The sequence below is a fragment of the Heterocephalus glaber genome, unplaced genomic scaffold (assembly GCF_053883595.1).
Source record: "Heterocephalus glaber isolate CG9 unplaced genomic scaffold, H.glaber_assembly_v1.0 deba00001472, whole genome shotgun sequence".
In the NCBI taxonomy this organism is placed as follows: Eukaryota; Metazoa; Chordata; class Mammalia; order Rodentia; family Bathyergidae; genus Heterocephalus; species Heterocephalus glaber.
This window is the reverse complement of record NW_028258315.1, coordinates 97,354,355-97,372,701: the sequence shown is the minus strand read 5'-3', so window position 1 is coordinate 97,372,701 and position 18,347 is coordinate 97,354,355. Positions and strand designations below refer to the sequence as shown.

The following is an 18,347-nucleotide window of genomic DNA, read 5'->3' as shown; positions in this document are numbered from 1 at the left end:
TGAGCTCAGTTACAGCCTCAACTCTCCAGAACTTTCTGGAGTCAGGAGTAGCCACATGACCCGTTTCTAGCTAATGAAATATAAGTTGAGACTGCTGGTAGATGGCCTCCTGGGAAAGCTATTTTAAAAAAAGACAGACGCAGCTTGCATGGGTCTTTACCCTTTGCCTTTCTCTCTCCTCCCATACCTGCAGTCAGGGCAGTCTTTCCGTGGCAGTGAGGACAAAGCCTGCATGCTAAATATAGAGCCGCACAAAGATAAGAGGACGCTGAGACCCCAGTAGCATGGAATGTGATACCAGCTGGGGCTGCCTACTTCTACTTCTGCCTAATGTGATAAAAATACCTGTCTCTTTGGTGACGTGGCTGTAGTCTGATTTTTGTTTCAAGTTCCCCAAAATGATCTTAGGTGATATCGCTCTGATTTTATGTTCCCTATTTTGCCCTTTTCTCACCCCATGTGTGCTGTGTGTCCCAGACCTTCTCTTTAAATCTAAAAGACCTACTTTCCCAGTTCCTGGGAAGATTGTCAACCGAGAGCTCCTAGCTCTGGGACTTCTTGGGGCACTGACTCATGTGAAGAGGGCTATCTTGTTCAGACTAACACTGGCGTTCTGGAGGAAATGTATGTAATCGCCAAGAGGCACTGTCTCCTCCAAAAGAGATAAACATGAAAGACTGACTCAGTTTCAAAGCCCTATGAAAGACTGAGTGAGACCTTGGCTAAGACTGTGCCAGAGCCACAACTACTCTCTTCCCAAGCCTGCTTTCCTTCCCTTCCTTTTCCTTTGTTTTCAAGGGTATCTGTCTCAAAGGTGCTCCGAACAAAGCTTCCCTTCTAAAGGAGTCCAGTGTCACGAGTTGGTGCCAGTGAGGTCCGAGAAACAGACACTGAAGAGGGGATCTGCACCTGGGTCACCAGGGTGGCAGTGGCAGTCAGTGAGGTCAGTGAGGTCAGTGACCAGTGCTGGTCAGTGAGGCACAGCCACCCCATGGCCACATCCCAGGCGGAGCCACCCAGAGGCTGTGGTCGGACAGAGCAGGTGAGTGGGCCATGGGAGGCACAGCAGGGGCAGCAGCTCAAGGACACCCTTCCCCTGAGGAGCCCATCTTCTAGGACTCAGGGCACTGTGTAAACCAAAGTCATTTACTGATGCTGTGTCGGTGACACATGGAATACAGGGTCCCTGCTTCTATCACACCACATGGCACACTTATGCTTCACATCTCCACAACAGTGGGTTTTGCAAGTTTGGAGGTCCTGGTTCCCAAAGGTGAAACTCTGCACCAAAACAACACAATTTGGACACATGTGAATACTCATATCATTGTCCTGGCAGGGTGATCCATGCCATTCACCAACAGGAAGAAGGGCTGTCACACATGGAGAGGAGGAGTATGTTTGGCATACATCTCTGAATCTTTCCCAACTCTTCCCCTTCCCACAAGCTAGATCCAAAGGCTTTTGAGCCACATGGCCAGGTAATGTCATGGTAATGACCCCACTTCTGCTACCAAATTTTTGTGTTAGTTGCTTTTCTCTCGTTGCTGAGACAAAGTACCCAACAATGAGAATTATAGGGGAAGGGGCTTATTTGGCTTACAGTTCACAGAAGTTTCAGCCCACAATTGGCCAACTCCAAGGCAGGGATGACAAACAGGCATGGCAGAGTAGAAACAACATGGCAGGCACAAGGTAGCAAAGGCAATAAGAGAGTTTTTTTGAGTGTTCAAGTATTTTATTAAATCAGACAAGGAAGCTCCATATTGCCACACATACAGGTTGTGGACATTAATCAGGGCACAGGTCTTGTTTACAGGAGGGCAGTGAATCTACAATGTCCAGAGCAATCAGAGAGCAAACGGCAAGGCCACGTGAGTACTAGGACAGTCAGTCATGGCAGAGGTCACAGTTCAGCCTTCACCTTCAAAACAAGCATCTTAACCAGGAAGACCAACAGGCTGTCACTAGTCAGATACTTTGTGTTCTCCTTCAGGAACTCAAAGCCTTTTACAACTGACTTGTTTGCTTGGAAATAAGTCATCCTTAATCATAGAAAAGGGTTAGCTTTTTAGAGACTTACTACAGTAAAGTATATGACCTTGTTTCACATCGTGCCTTGAAAGTCACTGAGCTTTTTTTCATTTAGCAACACTGAACATCAGCCCAGTACAAAACATTGTGAAGATTAGAGACTGAATAGTGACACAATTCAGTGGGGGCTGTGAAGTAATCTAGGTCTACTGTAACTTAGGTAAGTGACACAAATTTAAGAATGTACTGACTTTTCATCTGGGTGGTGATTTAGAACTTTCCTAGACCAACAGCTGCTTGTCAGGCTTACCATGGTGGCAGAGTAGAGGATAAAGCCTTCTCAGGGAGCCTCAAACTGACTTGTGCTTATCTGCAGAACCCCTGCCACAGAACCAGGAGGCAGTCTCCCTGCCCCTTTTATCTTACTCAGACTACTTAGGGCCGGCAGCACTCACACCCTTAATCCTAGTGCACTTGAGCCTAGCATTGCATCATGGATCAATTCCAGCTTCACACACTCTAGATCAAGCCTATGACCACATGAGGCTTTGGGAGGACATCTAGACCCAAACCATAACACCATTCATACACTCCCTTTTCCCAAATGCCCTGCTGCCTCACCGTAAAGCACCAGAGTGCATTCTTATGCTGTGTTTTTATGCCCTGTGCCTCCTGTCATACACTGTGGGGCCATATTTAAGTGAAAAAAAGGCTACTTGAACTCAAGCATTGTGACATTCTAACAGTGAACAGGACAGCTGAGCAAGCCAGCAGCTACAGGGTGACTAGCCCTTGCAGTGTGAACTTGCAGGACAAAAGATGATTTGGCCCCAGGCAGGCTAGAGCAGGACAACACAAGTTTCCACCAAACTCCTCAGGGTGGTGCACAATTCACAACTTATGAATTACTTATTTCTGGAATTTTCCATTTAATATTTTTCAGGCCACAGTGGACCATGGGTAACCATGGAAAACAAAACCATGGGTGTGGGGGCACTAGTGTGTGTACAAGAAGCATGCACCTCATTGGGCTCTCTCACTTCTTCCTCTTCAATTCCAACACAGAACTTGTGAAAATATGTAATTCTGGTGAATTGGTTATTTACTTAACAATAGATGTCTCCTCCACTAAAATATAAGTTACACAAGACCAAGGATTATGACTATGTCCCTACCTATAGCATAGTGCCTAGAGTTCCAAAATATTTACAGAAGGAGTCATTTAGGAGCTCCAAAAAGTCAGTTTAATGTTTAACTCAGAAATATTTAAAAGGAGAATCACTTGTCTTAATACAGTGTCTCTCTCCTCTCCTGAAGGAGTTGTGTTCTGTTAATATCCACTGTAGAAGATGGACTTTCAGCAGAGGCCCTCTCTGTCCACTTATATTACTCCAGGAAAACATCTTCCAAGCAAAAGGTAGAGAGAGTCAAGTTCTGCTTTCTCAAAGGACAAAAAGCAAAAAAGAATCTACAGGTACTTCTTAGAACACAGGAGACATCATAGGTAAGAGACAATGGTAGGATTATAAAGACATTCGGTTCTAATCCTAACTTTCTTCTGTAAAATGATGATTATAGTTTTGACACTTCAGAATTTCTAGGAGGGCAATAATGAAATACAACCTGTATGTGGAAAGGGTAATGGGAGTTGCCAGGACCCCTGCAGTGGTCCTGACCTCCCGAGAGCCAGTCCGACATCTGCGAGACAGGAAAGTGGGAATTAAAAGAAACACAGAGACAGAGACTTGAGAGAAACTGAGTCTTGGGCTTATCTGAGCCGCTCTGGGGAGCAAAGGCAAAAGGCTCTCAGGACATCCAGTGTTTATTCATTACAAGTGTGGGAAGAGGGGAAACTGGACAGGCCTTGGACACCTGCTGATAACAAGTGCCAAGCAGGCAAGACTGTAGAATGAGGCCACAAGCACATCTTTGCTGAAGAGAACATACGGTTAATTCAGAGGGGAGCATTTAGCTGGAGTCAGTTGACCTTGACTGGGAGTGAACTCAGCCAAGCTCTGCTACTTCCAATGTGACACAGCCGAATTATGGAGGCACAAGGAGCTTGTGCCACTGTAGCCTGCTAATACTAGCCAGAGGTGTCTGCTACACACCTACAAAACACTGATGTGAGGTGCATTGAAGGTGCTCAACATGTGTCAGCTTCCTGCATCTTCACTACTTCTGTCCACCCACTGGAGAAATACATTAGTAACAGCCTTCAGAGGATCAAGGGTAAAGGGACAGCATTGCGCTGGCATGGACTATTTTAACTGCTGTGGACAGGATTATCAACTAACAGATCATTTATCACTTTTCATCTCTATAGTTTGCTCAGTTCTCTAGTAAATACTACACATGATCCTGCCCTTAGGAACTTTAAAACCTAATTGTGGAAAACACCTAGAGAGAAATAAAACACTAATAAGCTATATGCATTTTAATAAAGGAGGCAGGAGGACTGAAATGTCTGAGGTTTTGTTTATAAAAATGGTAAGAAGCACTGGATACACAAGTTCACTTGGATAGCTGGAAACACTGGGCACTTTGACAGCCACTTTTGGCTACTGTTTGGGAAATCCACCTAAGAAATGAATGAAATTCTGATTTAACAATGTGCCCTTTTAAGACCACAGTGCATTTTAAGGAGTCTGTCTGCATAAATTCCCAACTAAAGAAAGATCAAACTTTCCATGACCTGACTTCTCAGCAGAGTGCTTCATTATAGACCCTGGGAAGCTCAAATGGCAGGCTAATTTTTCTTCTTCCCCCAAATTGAAAACAGCTTGAGCTCTCTAAAATCCTTGTCATCTACCAAGGAAGACAGAAACTAAAGCGAACAACCTTATAACAAAATAGCAGCAGGGTTGGCTCACAGAGAAATAGTGAGGACCTGGAGGGATGCAGCAGAATACTATTTCTGCAGCAATGTGACCTTGAGTCTCCTTGCTCTGGTCCTGTCGTATCATGTAAAGGAGAGAGAGAGAGTTAAAATTAGAAAAGGCATTTTGGTGCCTCTCCTTCCAGCCTGCTTTCTGAGAATACATCTTGTTAGACTAGCAGGACCTGGGGCAGGGAAGGAAGATGCAGTGAGTTTCCACGACATTGGGCTGGACGTACCATGCAGCAGCCTGGAGGGGTCCCACTGAAGGTGCAGCCCCAAGGGCAACAGTCAGCTGCAGTCACCAGTCAGCTAAAACCTGTGGTTCTAAAAGTGGGTTCTGCTGAACCCATTTCTAATTTATTAGCAGATGATAGAGGCAAGGAATCAACAAATCATACATTCTGCACCTTTCAGTTCCCAAAGCACAATTTGTCATTCTAATATTTTAATTGTGTTTCTGAAAAATGGGTACCACTGCTTTAAAAAAGATGAGAAGTCATAGTACTAAGTGATTTATGAAAAGTCCTGCAATTTTAACAGAATCTATGAAATTGGGAGAGATTCTAATGCAAAAGACAAAAAAAAAAATGCCTAATGTTCCCCCAAAGAATGGAATTCGTCTGGAATTCAGCTTCTTTTCCTGTGAGGTGGCATTTTCCTCATTGCATTTAACTTCCCATGATCCAGAGGCTTGATTATAGCTTTCAGTGTTAGAAAGGCAGACGTTTGTTTGCTAAAAGGACAGCATAAATGGAGAGGGAAATTTTTACAAGTGATTTGACAAAATATCATTGAAATCTTAATTTGTTTGATAATGATTCATTCTTAATATTCAGTTTGGGGTAGGAATGAATTGGTCACACATGCACTTGAAAATCCACAAGACCACATTCACAATGTTGACAAAAGAGGCATCCAATAAAATTCACAGCAGACATCTACTACGGGGACAAAAAGGAAGGCTGTGCAGGAAGATAGAAGAAACAGGAAAAAGGAAGAGGGAAAAGAAAGGGGGAGAGGAAAAGAGGGCAGAGGGAAGGAAAGAAGGGAGGGAGGGAGGGAGGAAGGGCAAGGACGATGGAAGGAAAAGAAAGCTGGAAACAGCCTAGGGAAACCGACTCGCATGGCGCCATTTTTCTGAGAGCTCTGGGTACTTTCGTCTTCCCTGTCCGCTTTCCCCTTCAGGCTGAGCTCCTGCTGCTCAGTCTTCTGGACAGGAACGTCGTCGGAAGGCAGCCATGGTGGTTGTGAGAATGAGTAAACGAGGAAAGGAAAGACAGTGAAACAAAAGTAGGACTTGTAGGAAACCTCCCCAACCAGATCAACTTTGTCCTCAGCAAATAAGATTTACAGCAAAGGCTGATAATTCTGAGATTAAGAGGGAAAAAGGAGTTAGGAGAAAAGGCCTTGTGTAAAATCACTTTTGTCCATTACTTCAGTCAGATGGAGTGAGATTTCTTCTAGGCCATGACAAGTCCCAAAGCCCATGGAGACTCTGTCTGCCTTTTACAGGGCTACCCGCTCCCTGAGGGATAAAACCAAACCTTTCCATGGTCTCCAGGCTCCAGTATGGTGTAGGCCCTGCGTCTGAATTAAATAAAGTAGTTAACAACTAATGTTGGCCCGATAGATAAGAAAATAATTATTTCTATCAATGAGTAAGAGATACACAGTGCACAGAATCTCTTAAATTAATTCTACAAAACAAACATTCTTTTTCTGTGTGTGGTTTTCTTTTAGTACCGGGGATTGGACTCCGGTCCTTGAGCTTGCACAGCAGGTGGTGAAACCACTGAGCTAAATCCCGGGCCCCAAAACTATCATTCTTAATTTAGTTAAATACACAAATGGTTTCCACAGTTACACTATTTGACTCTCTTTGCAAGAACCATGTCCTGTTAGAAAAAAAAATGTTAGCTCATGTGGGCTCTATGATATTTTCTAAACTCTGTTCAACTACAAAACAAAGCCTAAATTTATCCAACAAACATTTTTCAAGCACCCATCAAGCGGGCAGTTTCAGGCTGCACTAAGCAAGACCATCTATGTCTCATAGAGCTTCCAGATGTTAAGCAACTAATTACCTAATCCATCACTTGATTAAAATTGTGATGAATCCTTGTGATCATTTGGATATGGTCTGAATGAGTCCACAAGTGTTTGTGTGTTGTAGTTTCTTCCCCAGTGTGAGGTAAAAAGAGCGTAGAGGCTTCATCTGTGGATGAGATTTGAGATGGAGCCTTTGGGAAGCGATTAGGATTCCATAGGTCAACAGGGTGGAGCCACCACGATTAATCCTGGCACACATACACCCCCTCTCTGACCATGTGAGACCCTGCTCCTTGGGACTGCTGGCAAGAAGACTGCCCCTAGACGTGTCCCCTTGACCTTGGACCTCCAAAACCATGAACCAAAACCACCAACCTCCTTCTGTAGAAGTTACCTAGCCCGTGGCATTCAGTTATTAGCAACAGCAGGTGGGCTGACACAGTGCAACTATGCTAACGTGTAGAGTGCTATGAGAGTATATAGGTTAGAGACCTCGGAACTCCTCTGAGAGAAAAATGATGCTTAAATCTATAGTGGAGGTTAAGGAGAAGTTACCTATGTGAATAGGGAGAGGGGGAGTAGTTTCCAGCAAGCTTATTGAAGACCGCAGAGTGGGAGGGAGCAGAAGATGCTGGCAGATCCAAAGGAAGTCAGTGCAGCTAAAGGGCACTAGCAAGGTAGGGAACACAAGGCGTCCAAGTCGACAGCAGAGGCTGATAGCATTTCAGAGAAGTGGACTTGGTTTCTAACTGAGCCCCGAATTGCTGAGAAGAGCTCCTTCAGAAGGGTCGAAGTCCTGAGCATGGGACGTGGCGTGGCCGACTGGGGATAAAAATGCTTATCCTTTCTAAATTCCTTCTCCCATCCTTTACTCCTTGCTCACCTTTAACATGTAAAACGACACATTTCCAGATGAAAGGTACATTCTTAAGTGATGACTGAGTTTATCAATGTTCTTTCTTCTGTGGAGGGGACAAAGTGAAGCTCACAGGCGACTGGAGCTATAATGGCCTAGGAATTGTGTCCCAAGCCTATAATTCAATGCTGCTTTAAGAAGAAACCAGTGCTGTAGTCAGACCTTTGGAGAAAATAGTAAATTCAGTACAAGTAAATAGGTTTCCTTACTGAGAGTCTTCACAGTACCTTTGCTTTTCTACAAGTCAGTGCTTCTTACCAACCTTAGCCAGTTTTACCCCGAGCTCCAGGATCTAGAGTGACGTGAACGTCAAGGCCTCCACCTCATGGAACTTGGTCTCTGTCCATGGACTGTGGTCCCTCAGGAGGGAAGCAATTGGCCGGACTTCCCAAACTTGCTGAGTGTGGAGTATTTTTTTCAGCAGAGAATCTCACAATATAGTATTTGAAGAAGCAATGCCAGACATCCCCAAAATACAACTCAGACTGTTATTTGGGAAAGTACTATTAAAAATGTACTAGGGGCTGAATCCGATGGCACATGGTGGGGCGGCCTTTTTAAAATAAATCTGAAAGCAGCAAGCTTAGAAAACCCTGTGCACCCAGGGGAAATGCCAGATCCAAGAGAGCATGGCGGAGCTCTCACGGTGAGGACAGAGGCACATGTCCGCATCCCCACCCGGGGGCACAGCAGCGACTCTCTCCCACATGATTTGGACTTCATGCCAGTCATACAGTAATTGGGTCTATAGTGCTGTCTATTTTGATGGGTTTTTAATTCAAAGAAAGGTGTCACTGTAGATGTGAGGCTGATTAAGACAGCCATCCCTTCATCCTGAAAACCAATGCAGATTCTGAAAGTTGTTAACAGAGTCTGTGTTTGTGTTGATGTAAAACTAATAAAAACTTTCTTCTCTTTTCTGGCCATCTCTAAGCCAAGATCTTCTCTGAAGTGCACGTCCAGGAGCAGAAGCACTGACTTGGTATTGCAGGGGAGTTGAGGACTGCATGGCGCCATGCAGGTTTCATGTTGTTTAGGTTCATTAAATTTCATCAAGCTTGATGCTGAGCTCAATGGGAAGTTCTTCTTTCCCATTCTAAAATACAGCAGAGAGTAATTAGTCAAGAAATTTGCTGATCTTGGGACAAGTGGAGACCAGAAGATGGCTTGTCTTTCTGCTCTAGTTTCTCAGATTTCCCTCTTGATGAATTACTTGACTTTCAAGAATATTTTTGGTAGATCCTGATGATTCACATCACATTGAGGTATTGTGCTCTGATTTTATTTGGAAGGATATAATAGATGACCCTTTTCAGATAAATGCATAGAAAGAAGCTGTCTTGGTACATAAAGGCTACTCGGGAATGCTTATTAAATTGTTTAATCTTGTTAGTGACAAATGTTTCCTGTGAGTCATTTTCCCTCTGCTGACAATGTCTTCCTAAGCTACTCAAGTCAAAGATCAAATCAACCGCTCTGGTTCCCACCTTCAAATCCACTTTGAAGGGAATTAGCATTATCAAATAACTCGACAGGAGAAATCACATCTGAACAAACTGTATAGGAAAATTAATATTGGTTCAGAGCATTATATCCATGTCAAGCGGGTGTGGGGCCTGCCGCCTGGCACTGAGACAAAACCCTCATTGAAATATTTTCTCCAGCCTTCCTACCTCTTTCATCGTCCTGTAAACTCTAATGTGTTATTAACAATAACCTTGGCTATGAGAATGACAAGAATGCAAAACCAAAATGTTGTTCCTTTTCCAACAAAAACTGCACCTCGGGCCAGGGATTTAGCTCAGTGGCACAGCGCCTGCCTCTCAAGTGCAAGGTCCTGAGTTCAATCCCCGCTGCCAAAAAAGAGAACTGCACGTCACCAGCAGGACCTGCACTGCAGACCTGGATAACTTCCAGCCGCTCTCCTATCTTCTCTCCAAGAACGGGTGCTTCCCTTTATTTTCACCCACCAACTTCATCCTCTCCTCGTAAGGAGAAGGTTTCCTGTATTCCTCCATGCAATCAGAGCAGGATGGCAGCCTTGACTCAACTCCAGGCCCGGCCCTAGCCTGCATGGCCTCTCCCAGGTTCTCAGCCTACTTCCCACCATCTAGAGCACCCTCAGCTATGGCCAGGACAGGCCGTGTGTGCTCTGTGCTGACCGCAGAGCCAAGGTGTGCGCAGAAATCTGTGTGCCCATGGCCCTTTGTGTGCCTTTTCACATCTAAATTCCAATGCACCCCATGTCATACTCAGAGTCCTATCTCCCATAATATAGGATGTGCACAAGTAACGTAAATCAAAGAAGACCTAAAAATCATGTGACTTCTATCAGGATACATTTATAAACGTCCACCGGAGAAATCTTGCCATAGCTTTTCCCCTAAACTGGTAATTCTAAGCATATAGCCCTTGAATTTTAGGGTACATGACTGCCCACCTCCATCTCGTCAGAAATTGGAGTCCTCCTGCTGTGTCTCAGATCGGCTAGGCAGGTCTGCGGAGAACATCAGGAATAAACATGTCTGCGTGCTCTCCAGGTGACCTAGAGGTCGGTGGGCCGCAGTCTGAGCAAATGGAGAGCAGATTCAATACTAGAAAAAATGAGCGAGGACTAAGATTAGACAGCAGGGTCTTCTGTGGAGGGACAAACCCAAGGAAAGTCATTTACTGTTTCTGGGGCAAACATTTCCTCAGTGTAAACTTTCTCAACAACCAGAAGAACCACCACACCCACAGTCGTAAATCGGACTTCCGCACTGGATTTCTACTACTGTACTTAACACCTTGGGGCCCTGTGGCCAGAAATGTCCAGTTACTCTCATGAAAGGGTGTACAGGCTTCCATTTCAGAGATGAGGATTTCTAACCCAGGTTGGTAACACCTTGCCTACAGCTGCCAGGCAGGTAACAAGTGCAGGTAGCTGTTGCTCATTTGGGCTAAGAATATGAAGTCAGCTTCCCAGATAGACGGAGCTCAGTTATCCTCAGAGATCAGCTGAACCCTAAGAATTGCGATTGTGGTTTCAAACACCTGTCCAAGGCAGAACACAGACGTCCCACCAAAGATGGCGTTAATGAGCTGCCCTCGGTGCTGATGGTTTCATTCTGCTTAGCTTTGATAGGCGTTTACCAGCAGCCCAAAACGTCAGAGGCAGGCTGTTCCCTGTGAGGGAGGCGTGCGCCGCACAGGTTCTGTCCCCTCTCTTTAGGCACTAGGGCAAGTGGAAAGGAAAAGTGGAAGAGATTTTCTTTCCCTCCTGTCCCTCTCCCCCTCCTCAATTCTCCCCTCTCTTCCTTTGGCTGCCCTTCTCTTCCCCCTCCACCCCTCTTTTGTTTCTTGAACAACTTCTTAGAAAGTTTCTTAAATTCACTGATTCATGTGTATATTCAAAAATATTATCGCCAAACTATCAACACACCGTTTTCATTATTATTTCCCAGGAGCTCTGCTAAATGGTACCCATAAAATAGGGTACAGAAACTAACACAGCCTCTGTGAGAAAGAAAAGTGAGAAAGGCAGATGCGACAATAATCCCACACGCAGTATAAAATGATAAGTGACGTAAGCGCTACTGAATAGAGTTGCCATGCTACAAAATGTACGAAGTGGGAAACGGCCCTGGCAGAGGCCAGCAGAGGTGGCAAGATGGTAAAAGAGTGGGAAGAACCAATGAAAGGAGAGGAAGAAGGAGGAATTTTGCAAAGCTCTTGGGGTGGGGGTCAGGTGAGGGAGAATCAGGGTAACTCAGAAATTAACAAAGACTCCTGACCAAGAAGCGGGACCAAGGGTGTTGTGGGTTGACTTGTATCTCCCTAAAAGTTATGTTGAATCCTTCGCCATTGCCTCGGAATCTGACTATAGTTGGAAATAGGCTTTTTGCAGGTGCCATTAAACTGAGCCCATACACGAGTAGGAGGCCCTTAACCCAGCATGCGCAGTGTCCTGTGGAGCAGCCGGAAGGAGAGACAGAGTGAAGCTGAGGGAGAGATGGAGGTAAGCTTCATATGCAGGGAGTGTCAGGCACCCTGGGAGAGGCAGGAAGGACCTCTCCTCTAGAGCCTTGGGAGAGAGCCTGGTCTAACCAACAGCTTGAATCGGGACATCTGACCTCTACAACTGTGAGAGAATCACAGTTTTAAGCTAGCTGGTTGTTGGAATTTGCTGCACAGTGTGGGGAAACTAACACAAGTGTGAAGTATGACAGGCTCAAACCAGGCTCGAAGTTCTTCTGAAAGGTCTTGGCAGCAATTGTAAGCCAAATAGTCTTGTATTGTTTTTATTTGTTATTGTTGCTGTTTTCAGCAAAGAGGCATCTATAACTGGGTAGCCTGTGGTCATGGGACTTCATTAGCAAATGAATTGGAGGATGATGCGGACGATAGGAAACCAACATTCTAAGTCATTGATTTCAATACAGCCACCAAACTCGATCACCAGCTCCTTTCCAACTACCGAGATCACCATTTTCAGTAACACAGGACACCTGGAACCACTGTTCTGGCTCTACTCCAAGGACCGCTTCTAAGAAACTCATTTAAGAAAATGCTCAGGGTCACAATAACATTTGGAAGTCCTAGGTTTCTTGAGAGCTTTCTTTTCACTTGGAAAATCACAATGTGAGTCTCTGGGATTCTGCCAATAAAGACAGAGTTTAGGCACAGTTATCAAATGTGTTTGATTATGAAATATACTTGGGCCAAACCAAAACCAGAAGTAAGTGGGAATACCTATTAACATTCTAAAGAATTCACTTTTGAAAATGCAGAGATGTTTTTAAGAATAATCAATTACCCCAAAAAATATGCATTGGTGGTTCAGTGGTAGAATTCTCACCTCCCATTACCCCAAAACAACAACAAAATATCTCTTCAAACCCTCACCCAAGTTTTGGGACTAGGAAATTCTACCCAGTATTTATTTGAAATCTTGCTATTCAGTTGTTCTCTTTACTGTGTTGTTGGCCCACTGGGGATAACTGTTTCCAGTCTGTGAAATTATCATTATTTTGAAGCTCACACCTTCCTTCCCATTCTCCTCTCCCACCTGACTCTCATTTCAAAGACATGAACTCAAGAAACTCTAAAGGCCAGATGTGAAGCAAATATGAAAAAAAATTAAAAAGAAAATACTTATGAACCATTTTTAAAACCATGATACATGCAAATCTGATTTGAAATTCATAGCCCCAGACTTCAAACTTGTGGTCATTATCACCAATACAGGGATGATATACTATGTAGGAAGGGACGAAGGAGTCATTTGGTGCAATAGTCTCACCGTGGTTATAAGAACCGAAGGCCCAGATAACCAAGGGGGCACACCCAGGCCACAGCTGACTGGCTCACCCAGCTGGAAGGGCTGAGGTCGAGGTTTCCCTTCCAACCTGACTTCTTCTGAAATATATCTTCTGGGGCTTTAAGTAAACATCTTAAACTTCTGATATTTAAATCCAGACATTTATAGTTACTTTAAAGATCACTGAAAAGGAAATCTAATGAACTCAACTATCTCAACCACATATCTCTTCTCTGTGAGTGAAGCTAACCAAGGCAACTTTTAAAAACGGGGAGGAAAAACCTATGAATAGTAAAAACAATGCCCTATAATTGTTGCTTCATGCTCTAGTTCTCCGTGCACTGTGTAAATGATGTTCTTGAAGTTACCAAACACATAATACTCTCTTTTGACATTTTTATATGTTTATTATGAATTCTCCATTCTTGGTGGAAGATTTTTTCCTCTCAATAATAAGAAGTAAAGACAACGTCTTTGGCGCACACCTGCCTTGGCTCTTCTGTTTTGTTCTCGCTCCTTGCCTTGCCTCAGCCTGTGTGGTTGCAGGTAGAAAGATCACCCCACCCCTGCCACCCTTGGGGCAGGAAAGTCAGGCCTGGCCCTTCCTGCTCCTCACACTGTGGGCTTCTTCAGATCCCTGGTAAGGGATTTGTAGAAGTGGATTTCAGATGCGATGTCACTGCTGCCCCTCGGAGGTACCTGTTTTGCGGACTGGATTCTGCCCAAAGCAATAGCCTTTCAGACAGGAGAGGCAAGTGGAAAGAGGATGTGGGTCGGCACTGCAGGTGACCCATGTGAGCCTCAGCTGGGACAAGGATGATGTCTCCCCTCTGTAGGACACGTCCTCCACACCACACCAGCTTCCTTACCTTGTGCTCAGCAGGAGAAACAACATTCTTTCCTAAAATACGGGGGCAGACAGGTGAAGGGAACTCCTGAGAAAGTCTTCAGTCCCCGTTTCTCTTTCTAAGGAATTTTAGGGATAATTTTGGCTCTATACAATATTCTCCTTATTAGCTACTTTTGGATCCTAATATGTACCCCAAACACATACTCTTCCAAGCATAATTCTATCAAAATTAAACAGGAATGATGCCAACTGGAGACGTCCAGGCTTTGATATTTCCAACCAGCCCCACCAGCTTGTGCAGTTTCTCCACTGCGGGCAGCACACGGATAACCTCCCATCTGGGCCAAACTACAAAAGCACATTTCATTCCCGGTGTTTTCTCATTTCAGAACGCAGGTGAATCTTTCAGAACACTTTGGGAGCTGCCTTGCAATGCTGTCATGCTCCTGATAATAAGAAATACCACAGAAAAGTCAATATCGTCCCTCCAACTCAGGAGACAGCTTGATGTAGACAAACATTGAGAAACAGAAGAAAAAAAGTGGTCTGCGATCATCAAGGTCCCACCATTGGTTTGCAGGACAACTTGGATGGGCTTCTCGTCTCTCCTCATCTATAAACCAAGAGTGATGAGATGGACTCGAAACGAGGCTGGGAGAAGCAGCAAGGCTTGCAGAGCCTGTCCTCCCTGCTGGCCCATCAGAGCCCTCGGCCCATACTGCCTTCCTTTCTCTTCTCTGTGCCCTCTGAACTGCAGCACATCTGGAGTAGCTTCAGAAATCCTATACCTCCATGTGTCCGAAGGAAAGCTCTTTGAGAAAGTTTAACCTAAAAGAATCCGTCACCCCAAAATGGCCCAATATCAACGGTTGAATAAGACACCACTATAGCAGAAGGGAGAAATGCAGAGTAGACAGCAAAGGAACACCGCAGGGGGTCATGCAGGGGGCTGCAGCCCTGAATAAGAGCTGATGACAAACTGAAATGTTCGGCTCTGCATGCAGGCCCTGCCACTTCCACTGTTACCTACAGACACAGGGGTTGTGGGGAGACTGGACAAGACTGAAAGCCAACACATGTGGTGGTTAACGGCAAGGGTTTGGAGACAAACAGAATTACCCTCTGTTCCCGGCTCCACCCTGCACTCGTGTGGAGCCTTGCACGAGCCATGTAACCTCTGTTACAAGGGTGACAACATACTGGTATCTAATTTATAGGTGGTTGTTGTGAGTATAAATATTGTAAAGAACACGTAGTGCTCTGCACAGTATCAGCCAAGTAGCAACTGTTCAATAAACATTATCAATTATTATTGTTCTTTTTTCTAGGCATTTAAGGTCAAGTGTGATTCACTCCTAATCACAGAGCTTCAACCTTCCAAAGCTCCAAAGGCATAGCAGGAATCCAATGCTTGGTCAAACAAAAGGAGAGGAAATGTCCATTCCTGAGGATCTCCCTCCTCTGTTAAGCACTCAGGAGATGATAAGGTGGTACCAGGGGTGGGACAAGGTCTGCCCTCTTCACACCCTAAGTATTAAAACTCCGGAGAGCACGCTCATTTTAACTGTCAGTCTCCTCGAGCAAAACCCAGCGACATAGCTCTATAACCAAAGGGGACCCTAGGTGCTGTGCTACCTTTGTACCTGCCCACTGGCTTGCATAACAGTGGAAATCAGTACTTCTCAGCGTTGTTCTTTTTTAGATACCTAGAAAAGAGGGTAAGCCTGGATTTCTGCTAAGTGACAAGTATTTAAAGTGAAATCTACCAGATATACCAATAGTTTCCTCGGTAAAAATTAAGTGCTTTTTTCAGAGGATCCTGTTTTTCTTTACTCCATAGGGACATTTGACAGGAAGCCATACTATCATTGTCTTGCAAAGACGGGACATCTTAGTCTCAATGTGGAACAGGACAAGATCAGCAAGTGAGATAAGTGTGACGTTGAAGGATACCAAAGGGAAACATCTCCTGCAATACTCCTGTGTTTCCCAGGGTTTCCAGCCGGGAAAAAAGACCCCCGAGGAAGAAAACTGACGACCGAGCTCAGATTCAAGTGGGTAGCTCTGCTGATCCCAGCTGGAGGTTCCAGTAGTCAATAACTGAAAACACTTTCATAATTTTACATTATTTTCAGCAGTCATATATAGATACACATGTATACACATGTAGGCTAAATAATATGTAACTAGAATACTGTGAAGCTATATACTTGATAAAATTTGAATTAAATATGAACAGCAGGTCTATTCATAATTGCTGAAAACTGGAAAGAATCCAGATATATTCCAGCTAGAGATAAGCAGAGTGTGGTAATCCAAGTAGTGGAATACTACACAGCCATACAAAGAGACAAAAGCACATCCCTGTCATCCCAGCACTTAGGAAATTTGAGGTAGGAGGATTACAAGTTTGAGTCCCAGCTGGGCAACTCCAAAATGGATGATAGCTCTTGGCAAGCAGGAAGAAAATGTTCAAATGGGAAGGGGAACGGAGAGGGAGAGGGGAGAGGCAGAGAAGGGAAATGGAAAAAAGGGAATAGAAGGAAAAAATGGAAACAAAACTTTTATAAATGAGGGGAAGAGGGGTTGAAGGGAGGGGAGGGAGATGGGGAAAAAAGAATGGAGATCTATCACATACAGATGCAAATTCCCTATGCTGAATGTGATCACTACGTATATCAAAAGTATACCAATAAAATTAATTTTAAAAATTAAAAACTAAAACGCATTCTGATTTCAGAGATGTTAAATGTGAAAAAAAAAATAAAAATAAAAAAGGCTGGGGATATAGCTCAGAGGTAGAAGGCTCTAGGTTCAATCCCCGGTACCACAACACAACAAAACAAAACAAAACGGATGAACAAACTGGTAATACACATACCTCATGGGTGAATCTCCAAAGCGGAGGCCTTGTGAAAGGCTCTAGGAGTCTATGAATCTGTTTATAGGACTCTCCAGAAGAGACGAAACTGCAGTGGCAGAAAGCAGCCTTATTTGCCAGGGCCCAGGGCCGAGGGTAGGGTTGCCCCGAAAGTGAGGGGAGAATCTGGGGAGGAGAGCTCACAGATCTTGACTGTGGCGACATTACCAGAACTCGCACAACTGGACACCAAGAAGGATGCATTTCGCTGCATGTACATTATGTTTTAATAAAAGTAAAAGAAAAAAGTCTCTGGGGTCAACAGAATCCCACGAGGAAGCACAGCTTCTTAGACACAGCTTTCAAGAGCGGAGGCCCCTTCCTCCGGAGGTGACCTGGCTGCTAAGCGGGCTTCAGTGAGTCGCCGGTGCTAAGCCTCAGTAGCTCCTACCTGGCCTCGCGCCCGGCCTCAGCGCTCTACACACAGCACTGATCACAGAGCCAAGGAGCCCCTGCTGCCAACTGAGCCCGCACCAGGCCCCTCTGAGAACGCAGGCCTCCAAGTCCTAAAGCTTCCGACTTCCCCCGGAAGTGACACGCTTCAGACATCTGTCACCCAGACTCTGGGCACTTTCTTCCCGGAGACTTCTTTTTCCATCCCACGGCAAACATACTGGCAGAGAAACCAGTGTCCCCACCTGGCCGTGCTTCCGAGCCCCTGCCTGGCCTCACACCCCGAGGTGCCCTTGTTGGGCAGAAACTGTTGCCAGAGACCTGTGTCTTTCTGGAACTCTCGCAGAATACATCAGAGGAAGGCAGCAACCCCTGAACCCGAGATCAGGTGCAGGAGAAAGACGACTGCCCAGGTCTCAGAAGAAAAGCGTGTTAATTAGTAACAGCTATCACCTGGAGGTGGAGGGCTAGGCCATGCTGTGTCTCAGTTTGTTTCAGTGTACTCCCTTATATCCCTTGCCCTTCTAGAGTGCCATAGGCTTTGTCTTCTAAGACCAAAGAAAACGCCCCTGGCCTGAGCACGAGGTGGAACTATTTGAATGCATGTTTGCATTCTCAGGAGTGAGCAGAGTAGTTCAAATCGAGCAGTGAAAGAAGGGGAAAAAGGCAAAATATCCCATTAATTTTTGCATTGATTTTCATGTTGCAAAGGTAGTCTTTGGGGCATGTTGAATTAAAAAAGTATTTTAAAAATTAATTTTACCTGCTTCTTTTTGCACTGTGTAATGGGGCTCTGGATGTGTTTGAATTTCCCATACAACTTGCATTATATTTCTAGTGATCATGCAGCTCTATAACCTTGGGAAATAATGAAGTTAAGTTTCTCTTTCTGTAAATTGTTGTAGGGATCAAAGCTAAACAAGGTTAAAAATGGAGGATAGCATCTGGATTATAGGGAACTTCCCTGAATGGTTGGGAGATTTAAATATTTTACTGCATGGAGCA

The 18,347-nt window shown here is 44.7% G+C and overlaps 1 long non-coding RNA gene across 1 annotated transcript; it reads right to left on the bottom strand.

The window, feature by feature from the left end:
* Nucleotides 1-1,537: 1,537 nt before the first annotated feature.
* On the bottom strand, nucleotides 1,538-17,809 carry LOC110347075 (uncharacterized). The gene is made up of 3 exons (XR_015439621.1): nucleotides 16,911-17,809; nucleotides 10,321-10,474; nucleotides 1,538-8,976 (listed from the first exon to the last, which is right to left on the bottom strand). It is a non-coding gene; the product is annotated as an uncharacterized LOC110347075 (long non-coding RNA).
* Between the last annotated feature and the right edge of the window lie 538 nt (nucleotides 17,810-18,347).